Source organism: Pinus tabuliformis, chromosome 2_2, assembly GCF_031772625.1.
Source record: "Pinus tabuliformis cultivar Carrire ecotype Pingquan chromosome 2_2, CPIR1, whole genome shotgun sequence".
Classification (NCBI taxonomy): Eukaryota; Viridiplantae; Streptophyta; class Pinopsida; order Pinales; family Pinaceae; genus Pinus; species Pinus tabuliformis.
This window is the reverse complement of record NC_142300.1, coordinates 9,995,655-10,006,370: the sequence shown is the minus strand read 5'-3', so window position 1 is coordinate 10,006,370 and position 10,716 is coordinate 9,995,655.

Here is a 10,716-nt window from a genome sequence, read left to right as displayed (position 1 = left end):
TCTGATCCTCCACGGAAGGTCAAATTCCCTTGCAGGTTATGTAAAGGTTGATCAACTGTCATTCATTGGTCACCAAGCGTCTCCTTTGCAACCATCGTCCCCTATCAGCTCTTGTTTACAAGCATACCTTCCCTGCCACAGGTCAATTATGTGGCTACCCGTTCCGTCTCCGCATCTGCTGATGATCACACAGATGGTATAGTACGTTATGTACTGGGGGATTGGAACCCGATCTGTCTTTGGTACCAAATGACATGTATTCCTCTCGGAGCTTGGTCCTTCCATCTAGTGAAGACCTCTTGGGAGCCATGTTCTCATATGGTCCATGAATAGATGTCCGAGGATAGTTTGTTCCTGGGTCAACATAGTTAAAAAATGAACCAAAGGGTATGAGGATGATTCCTTGTCTTGTGTCAACCTCATTAAACAATTAATCAAGATGTCCGAGGATCAATCCTAGTCTTATGTCGAGCTCATTAAAAAATGAAACATTGGTCATGAGGATAGTTATTTTACTGTGTCAACCTCATTAAAAGAATGAAACAACTCCCTTTTCCAAATCGAGTCTTTGATTAAGATCTCGTAAAATCCCAGTCGAGTCTTTCCAAGATATCACAAGTGAACCTTCATTCCATCCACCTAGTTGAATGAAATGAAGCTTGGGGGGCATGTACCTCGATTTGAGTCATTATGTTGGGGGCATGCCAGCTTATAACAAGCATATTTTTTCATTTCAATCTTGTGTAAACATGAAACGAATCCAAGCAGAGTTCTCCATGGTTCAAGCTTGTGTAAAAATGAACCCATGCCCAATTTTAACCCTTGTGATCGCCATTTTTATCTGCTAATTTCTGCTAGATGAGCCTTGGTTGTTTCATTCCATTGCCACAATCTCTTTGGCCGAGCATATGCTTTCACTTGGTTGTTTGTCCTTTCCTGAGGGACCGTAGCGATGAGTGGTTTTATTAGCCAGCCTCTTCACCATTACATGTTTTGAGCAGTTCCACCATTGCCGGAACCAGTTGCTACCCTTTATACCACTTGTTCCTCCAGGACAAGTCACCTTTAAGCTCTTTTATGACTCGTAAAAGATGAAAATATTTCCGAGTATTTTTCCCTTTTTGACTCGTTAAAGAGAATAAAAATGGGGGTCTACTTTCAGCTCTTATCTAACCCTTTAAAAACGAAAAGATGGTCAAGCCCTTGTCATTTCAAACTCGTTAGTGGATGCAAAATGTCGTGCGCCCAGTATAAATTTACCCCTTTTTTGGGTTGGGAGGCACTATTTACGAAAAAGGTACTCCTTGGCTAAAATGGTGAAGCGGTTCTCTTGGGTATTGCTTTCTACCTTTTCAGATTCGAGGGACAAATTTACGAAAAGGGACCTTTGAAGTTTTCTTTTCTGTGTGTTTTTCAAACTCTCTACATATGAAAAAGACTTTGAGTTTTACCTATGTCGAACTTGTTAAACCCTGACAACATTGGACTTGTCATCATGACGGGACCAAGCTTCTCCTTCCTAGGTCTCGTTAAAACTGACTAGGCTGGATTTGTCTGAAAGACAAACTTACGTTACAATCATATGCTATCCCCTTCAAGCTTGTGTTTCAAAAATAATTGGGGTACTCACCAGAAATGGTGGGGGGGAATTTGGAAGTATTCTGTTGATTGTATTAATTATTACGACAGCTTGTCGCTCTTGAACATCGACACTCTTTTTGCTTCGTGTCAGGTTGGGATATCCTCACTTTATAGTTGGCCTTCGGGGTTTTGGGTTATCCATTTTGCCTCATTCCATCTAATCCTTACTGCATCATCATGGCTTTTGATACCTTAGTACCAAAATGCTGCCAAACTCCAGAGTCATGTCGTCAAGAGCTTAATCCTTCTGCAGTTTGTATCCTTCCACACCTTCCTCAGATTCTCTATCTCATCCACATTCATCTTATTCCTTTGTCTCGCGACGATGATGTGGGAAACATTATGGCCCTCCTTCGATCGATCACTTCTTGTCGACTTCAACTCATTATCTAGGAAGTTGATCTAGAGACTCCTTTCTGGTACCTTGGAGCTTGCATGCCTTAATGACAAGTTCTTCACATTCGACGACAAGTCTTCATTATTGGCCTTCGATCGGGTGATTTCACGGGTGTTCGACTTCAGCTCATTCTTCACACTTAGTGGATTGTACTAGCAATACCTTGAGAACCATTTACATCACTAGTGGTCTCTCTCACGCTTGTTAACAGTTTACATCATTGACTAATAATCAAGCGATTTTCTAGTATGCTCAACTTCAGCACATCTATTCGCATATTCACATATTAGAATTTGTACCATGATTGGGTTGGGATTCAAGACCCTGGGCTTAGATTACACAAGTATAGGTTGCACGGATTGGTTCATGATTGTATACATGACTCTTTTGATTGAATGGCTGCGACCATGCCTAAGTCTTTCATATGGTCCTTTTGATTGGATGGCTGCGTCCATACCACAGATCGTTTATGATTATCTTCTGGATGGCTGTGCCCATGCCTTATACACATGTATTTCCTTTCACTATGTACTCATGTATCAGAGATATTAGTTGTACTTGTGTTGCAGGTTCTTCGTGACGGTGTTCTATTTCAGTTATGGATTCGTAAAGCATTTCACCCCTCCCACTCTCCCGGCCTTCATGCTTTAGGGGGCATCTGTTACACAGTAATTTGTCACTGACCCCGCATTCCCTGATTCCGAACATTGCCGGTCCGTGTTATTGACATCTGCCTTGTGTCATGTTGCAAATTAAGTGTCAATGTCTTCCTTGTTATCTAAGGAAGAATACCTCAGTTCACTTCTCCTAGAGCAGACCCTTTTGTACCTATGTTTTTGGGTCATCGCAGGGCAGCAGTTGTTCCACCCGTGAAGATGGCCAAGATTGCGCTAGCCCTAGCGAAGTCTTCACTCTGTATCTATGTTGCACTTGCGATGATCTACTTTTGGAAAGTTTTTTAAACAACTTGTTGAAGCTTCGAAGTGTAAAAGCCTCATGGGTGGTCCTAGGGTTGGTTGTTGGACCAGATGAGCTCTCCTCTCTCCTTTGGGATGGTTATTCCACATTTTGTGCAACCTCTAAAAGGGATAAGCTCTTTCTCCCATGTCTTATGGAAGCTCCTCCTCCTATAAATACTTCCTCCATGAGTGAGATCAGCTAGTTTTTTTGGTAGCTTCAGAGTTCAAGAATTCAACAATAGAGCTAGAGAGTTTTTCTAGAGTGTGGAAGTAGCCTCTTATGTAAACTTAGCTTGGGATGGTTTTGAGTGGAGTTTGCTTGATTTTAAGAATGTTCTAGCATTAGCCTTTTGGGTAGGAGAGAGAGTTATTTGTTGATGGGAGACAATCTATGAGTGAATGCTTATGGAGACATGATGACAGGACCCTTCAAGGAGGCTTACGATGTCAAGGCTTGGTTGTAAGTTCTACTTTAATTTACATTAATACAAATCAATATCTTATTTCCTATATCTTATGTCAAATTGTGTAATGATAGTTTGAAGCTCCTTGACTCTTTAAGTAGATAGTTTTTGTCGTACTCTATTATGTTCGTGGTTTCGCTCTGTATGTTGTTTTCAGGTACAAGTGATTAGAAGAACGAGAGCTAGAGCAACACAATAGGGACTTCATCGAATGATAGTTTGAAGGTAAGCCTTCATGACATCAACTTTCTAAGGAAATTTTCTTTGGTATTGTCTTTACTGTGACTAGACCCACTCTAGGGATAGAGGGGTTGCCTCTGTCCGTAGGGGAACTTGCCTGCATCATACACCTCTTACAAGGATTTGACTTCATCCTATATCGTCTTAAGTGTATTTTGAATTATTTCTTTCATGGCATTCTTTTATTCTAGTAATGTTGCCTCCCTCCTCTCGACTCATTCCCTTTCTTGTCTAGCTTCGTCGAGTTCATGTTCTATTTGGGAAACCTTTATGTGTACGAACTTCGAGCCTTCAATTTCTGATGCTTGGGAGGTGGGAAGGGATTTATCAAACGTAGCTTTGTATTCTACAATTTTTTTGAGATGTTTCTCTTGTTTTGCCTGAAATTATTCTTTAAAAACTTCTCGCTGACTGTGTTTTCTCTTGAATTCTTATTCCTTGAGTTGGATGAAAGTTTTCATCTGTTGTAGTTGCTTCTCAATATATTCTCTTCTCTAAAAATATTATATTAAAATATGAGGATCATAGTCAAGAATATTCACAATACTTTGTAGGATTTTAATGTCCTTCTCCTTTTTGTCCAACAATTTTTTAAAAGGTCCAATTTCTCTAGGCTAATCAGCTTGACGAATCACCATGTCATGTAGCTCTTTGATCGGGCTAGCTCTGGTTCTTAGAGTTATTAGTGCAATATGCAATTGGTCAGATAATTTTTCTAGAATGGCTTCCATATTTCTATTTCCAACTATGGATTCAAGTAATCATCTAGCGACGATTTCCCTGGCTTTCCTGTGCAAATTGATCATATCAAGGTCTAACACTTTTCCCAAATTAATCGCCATGGACGATGTACAGGAACCTACTAATTGTTGATTCTCACCTATTTCTGGTTGGATTAGTGTGAGATTAAAAATATTTGCCTCAAAATCAACAAAAACTATAAACCTTGGCTCAGTTGTGCGAGCCATGTCCTTGAGCACCATTTCCTCTACTAACTGAGACTGTTGTGACAACAACGTTAATTATGTGTCCATTGTTTTCATTAAATTTCTTTCTATAAAATTGTGTTTGATGTCCAAGGCTTGTGCCTCAGAATCCTTCGGTCGAGTATCCATAATTTCCTGTTCATTTCTTTATTTAATTTTTCAACCCCCTCTTCAAACACTTTAGTGTCGGCACCAGCTTCTTTTGCTTTCACACGACGCATTTCCAATTCTGGGACTAAAACCTTAGACTTCCTCTTTATCACCGAAAAAAATACGACTAGAGATGATTTTTTAGTTTCTGTTTCAAGAAATTACATTTCAATTTACACTAGAGCTTGGTCATTCATTCCTTCATTTCCTGTTGGTATCTACATAACCACCTATATGTGATTGCAAGATGATGAAAGGGTATTTTCCAATTTTTCTATTTCTGGTGTGCTTTCATGTTTGTATGCTAACAACCCTACCTATTTCCTTAGTCGAGAAATAATCTCCAGTGGGTCATAGTGCCAACATTCATCTTCCACCAAACCAAATGACAACATTTCCTTTTCGATTGCATCTATAGAATTTTTGTTTTTAGCCATTACAGATGGGATTGAGTATGAATAATTGAAGAGTGCTCCTTTTTTGTTTGATACAAAATGAAATTCATTTACAATGATTTTCTATCTAAGAATTTCTTAAAAAAATTAATGGTGAAATATATTTGGGCAATTTGAAAGGTTCTCATTCAAAACCATATAGACGAATTAAAGAGAAATCTTGATAAAACAACCAACTTCCTATACTTTCCTCCTCTGTAAGTATAAGGATTCTTCTTTTTTTCTCATAGATATTGTCTGAGGCTTCTCCAATGAATTTAACTTTCAAGTATAAAGACAAAACAATCTATACACTGAGTGTAATTAGGAAGGCATCCTAGATAAATTACATCGGTCCATTGGTAGAATTTTTTTTTTTATATCACTTTCATCTTTAACGGTGGTGAGGATTTTTGTAGACATGAAGTTAGTAGGATAATTAAACAATATTAAATGGCCTAAGTATGTGAAATGGTGACATGAGTTGAATGGAATAGCAGTGGAAAGGTCCATTATAACAACTCTAACTAGGTATTTTGTAAAATTGAGTATTTGTTGGTGGTGATAAGATGAATGGCCAAGAAAATGGACTCATCTGTCTTTAAGTCTTCAGCTAGCCCAAAAAGGATAGATAAAAGGGACGTCAAAGTCTGTAAATGGAATTTAATCGATTGGTGGGAATAGGGAATTGTAATTTTAAATCTGGGTCAAGGTTTTGGAGCAGACTTCTGAGAAATTCAATTTTATCATCTTCTGCATAGGTGATGAATTCCTGGTCTAATCCTTTATCTATTATATCAATTCCCAAAGCTGGGATGTTGAGCATTCTAGAGATGACAACTTCACTAACCTCGATAAATGCTTTATGGTCTGTGGGAGAGATGTTGGCTTGAGGTGCAGGCTCAAAGTGCTTGACAAGCATGAGAATAGAATCAGGGTCAAAGTGAATAGGGGAAGCGTAGTATCTAAAACCCAAGATTTCAAGAGACACTGGTCTATATTAGAGCTACTTGAAGAGAAATTTAGGGTCCTTTTCAGAGTAAGGGCTCTGTTAGGTATGCTTGATCTCTAATACTTGTGAATTCATTTACTAAAGCTTCCTTGACTGGTACTTCAAACATTTTCCCACTTTTCAGAGATTAAATCAATGGAAATTTGAAAAATGAAAGAGTAGAGGAGGGAAGCTTACCTAGATAGTGACGACAACATTTGAATTCTAGGCCTACGTGCAAAGGGAAACTTTCACCATTCTCAAGCTGTCAAGCGATGTGCAAGGAAAAAGAAGGAGGCACGAGCAGAATAATGAAAAATTGGCAGAAGTAAGACTTAATTAGGTTAGGCCATGAATAAATGAAAGTAGGACATTTGTTGCGTAATAGTTGGAAGGCTCACAGAACGAGTAAGGGTACCATCCATTGAGCAGAACAAATGGGCTAATTCTCGTGCAATTCACACCCTGATTGTTGTTGATTCGAATGGGATGGGCTGTCGAGATCACATCGGGTCAACGAATTAGGTTATCACTCTTGCATGTTCGGACCTAATACAATGTGCCAACTGTTGGATGTGTTTTTAACGAACGATCATGATACATCGAGGGAGAACTAAGAGTTTATTATTCGCGCACCGTCATATGCGATGGAATGTTTTTGTGCATCCATTTCGTGTCGGGCGACCCAATCACTGAAAAGATGATAGAAACCTATGCTCATTGGGGAATATAGGGTGATTAAAATTTATGTAGGGTGTGGCCTAATGGGCCGCTGTTAGCTGTTAATATTTTCAAAAGTGCATGATTGGACATTAGATCTGCACATTCACTACTACACTCTCCGTTTAAATTAAAACATTAAATAGTTCACTCGTAAGACTTAGAGTTATTATTTAGGGAGGTAGGATGGTAAGTTTAGTAAATAACAGCATGATCCATCTAGGGATGATACTCCCTCGTGTAGGATCAAGAAAATAGACCGAGTTCCCTTTCTTTGGGTTGTGGAGTCTCATTAGAAACAACGACGTCAAGATGTTGGATGGGAAAGCTTCGTACTAGAAAATATTTCATACTGGCTAAGGCACAAATGAGGCTGCGTAGATGCGATATGGGAAAAATTGGGAAATCAATTACAAACAAGACCCAAAATTATTATGACCTGTAACAAACATGACTTCCACCTTTCAAGATAGAGTTATTATCCACAATTGTTTCAGGGTGGATTAGTTATGAGTGGAGAGAATGGGAGATGCTCTAGGCGGGCATGACGTTAGGCATCAAAACCCTCTACAAAAAATTAGATAGTTATTTCATTTGATGGAGGCAATGGAGGTAAGAGGTGATGAGGATCATAGATAAGCTGGCTCTCTTACCAGGGATTTACAAAATAGTTAAGGAAGTGTGTGCAGGAGAGGTTGTGGGGAGAACACCTTCTGCAAACTTAGACAATTTTAGGGGAGGCATAATTGAGCTGTCAGGTTGACGAGTTCTTAGTAAATAAACCATTCTATAAACAAGGGACCATGTTTGCGATATTTATTTTGTAAAACTTGTGAATGTTATAAACTTTTATAAGCTTAATGTTTAAATACCTTGGTGGATTATATGTTTTGGACTTAAAATACATTATAAGAATACTATATTTTGAGAATTTAAAATATAGAGAAACTATTACTTGTTTACAGCATGAATGTTCTGTACTTAATGATTCATGTTTAATGATTTTGAATTAATAGTGAAGGTGGAGAGTATAATTATGTTAACTAAGATGTTTATTCTTTTTCTTCTTCTCTTTGTATAATAGACATAATATTTTCTTTAATTTATTTCTTCATTTGTTTCACTCTCTTCTTTATACGTGTATAAAATAAAAACAGATTTGCAATGTATGGTTGCATGATAGTCCACAAAAAAGTCTATATAAGTCAAGTAATAAACAAACTGAGACAATATTAGTCATGTTATCTAGGGTAAATGGAATTAGTGTCGGTCGAAGGTATAATATGATTCATGTGATTTAGGTATTCCAGGACAAACATCATTCTTTGTGGTAGAATTTTTTTGAGGCTGAGAATAACTAAAGCATAAAACATTTTAAGAAAACCCCTTCATGGTAATTGACACCAAACGTTGCTCAGTTGTTGGTGAGCGTCCATAGCCCTAACAGAGCCATTCACTGCCTTACAATGAATATTTTCTACCTGATGTGTTTGACCTTGTAGTCATGTCTTTGTATGTGCTTCATTATAGACAATTAAAACATAGGCTTGTTTAGTGCTTTAGATTTAAATTTCTTGTCAGGCATAGTGGGAATATATCACACTTGGATAGCCTAATGCCACTAGTATCGCTCTGCAAAAGTCGCTAACATACCATGCAAAAGTCACTATACAAGGAAGTGGGTAGGTGACACACTTGGAAAACTAGTAAAACTGACATTTCTCCACTGCCAGCGAGCATCCATAGCCCCAACAGAGATATCAACATACCCCAATCCAACAAGGATTAGCTATCTATGTGAAGAACAGTCTAGTGGTGGAACTATCTGTGAAGGAGGAGAAGAAATTCATCAATAGTCGAAAGTTAAGAATCACAACAACATGAGGCATCTGATAAGGATTTAAAAGTGTGTGGTCATATCAAGGACCTCCATAGACTAGGTAATGTTGTTAGTATGGCTTCAAGAATATGCCTCATCCGTCAAATTATAAAATCAATAGGCCCAACCTATGGAGACTAAATGTAGTAATAAACATTGTAAAGTAGATTATAAATATATCATTTATAAACTTACTTTATCTGGCACATGATATGTATATTTATCATTTATTTTCATTTTCATTATTATTATTATTTTATATTTTAATTTTATTTTAAATTTTATATAGACATATATACATGTAGGTTCTTTATTTTTTATTTTTTTAAACATAAAGACTTAATAGGTAAGGTAGTGTTTAATAAATTGACCATTTACAACAAGGCCAACCTCTTCGCCTTCAAAATTTTTAAGCCTTCTCACCTTCAACCCAATCTATGACAAAAGGACCAAGCCATAAGTTATCAAATTTTCCATGTTTACCTAGCTCTTCATTCCTTTTGTCCCATTTCATGATCCGATCACTAGGAAGGAAAGTCCTATCTTTGGCGCGCTTGTCAAATAATTGTTTGAATTTAGCTTGGTGTCTATTTATTCTTTCATAAGCTTTCTCCCCATCTTGGTGTAAATGGATCATCTGATTGATTTGTCGCCAAAAGTCATTAGGTTCCTCATTTATCTAGTGCAAAAAAATTTCATGACCTTGGTAATGACACAAAAAGGGATAACGACGTCAAGACCATCAACTAATTGAAAGGGAGAAGTACTAATGGAATTATTCATGCTTATTTTGTTTTCTAATACAACATATTTTAATGCTACATGCCAGTTTCACTTTTTTGAGTTATGAGATTTTTTCAAGATTTTCATAATGTTCTTATTGGTTGATTTGACAAGCCCATTTCCCTGTGGGTAATAAGTTGTCGAATGGCCAAACCTTACATCGTAGTTATCGCAAAAGTTTCGAAAACTGTTGAGAAAAAATGATTAGCATTATCAACAGTGATTTTTTGCGGGGAACCGAAACATGAGAATATGTTTTTTGTTTGGAAGTCCATAACTACTTTATCACTGATTTTCTTCAATGGAATAGCCTCGATCCATTTAGTGAAATAATATGTGGCCATGATAATCCAACGATGTTGGCTACTGGAAGGGGGGTGAATTTCATTGATAAAGTCTAACCCCCACTCTTGAAAAGGGGCTTTAGTTATGATAGGCTTTAGGGTTAAAGAAACTAGCTTTTACTTGCCAGCAAAAATTTGGCATTGATGATAAGCTTGCACCTTTTTATTCACATCATTGAATAAAGTAGGCCAATACAAACCACTTCTACGGATCTAATGAGCTGTGACCTTCCATGCGAAATGGCCACCACACACTCCACTATGGTGTTGAGTAATTAAATAATCGACTTGTTTGGGTAACATGCAATTCAGAAGGACACATACAGGGTCTTTCCAATATAATTCACAATTTATTATACAATATTTTACATATTTCAATGTTAAATAATGATGATCAGACTTACTCAGGTGACTAGGAAGCTAAATGGTCTAGATAGCTAATAATGTCCTTATACCACTCAGATGAGGCAATGTCTGGGTTGATTGTGGTATGGTTCGAATGAGGTAGCAACAACTGTGATTGCTTATCTTGCTCTTCTCCAGTGCTTTAGATGGTGTCACAAGAGTATATTGTTTGATACCTAATGCATCCAAATTAACCTTCGCCAATAATTTGGCCAATCCTTAGCCCTTTATAATTTTGATAGGTTTTAATTCAAGGTCATACTCTTGTATTTTTACTACCCACTTCCTTCGTATACCTTTAGTGTCATGTTGCAACAAAATAT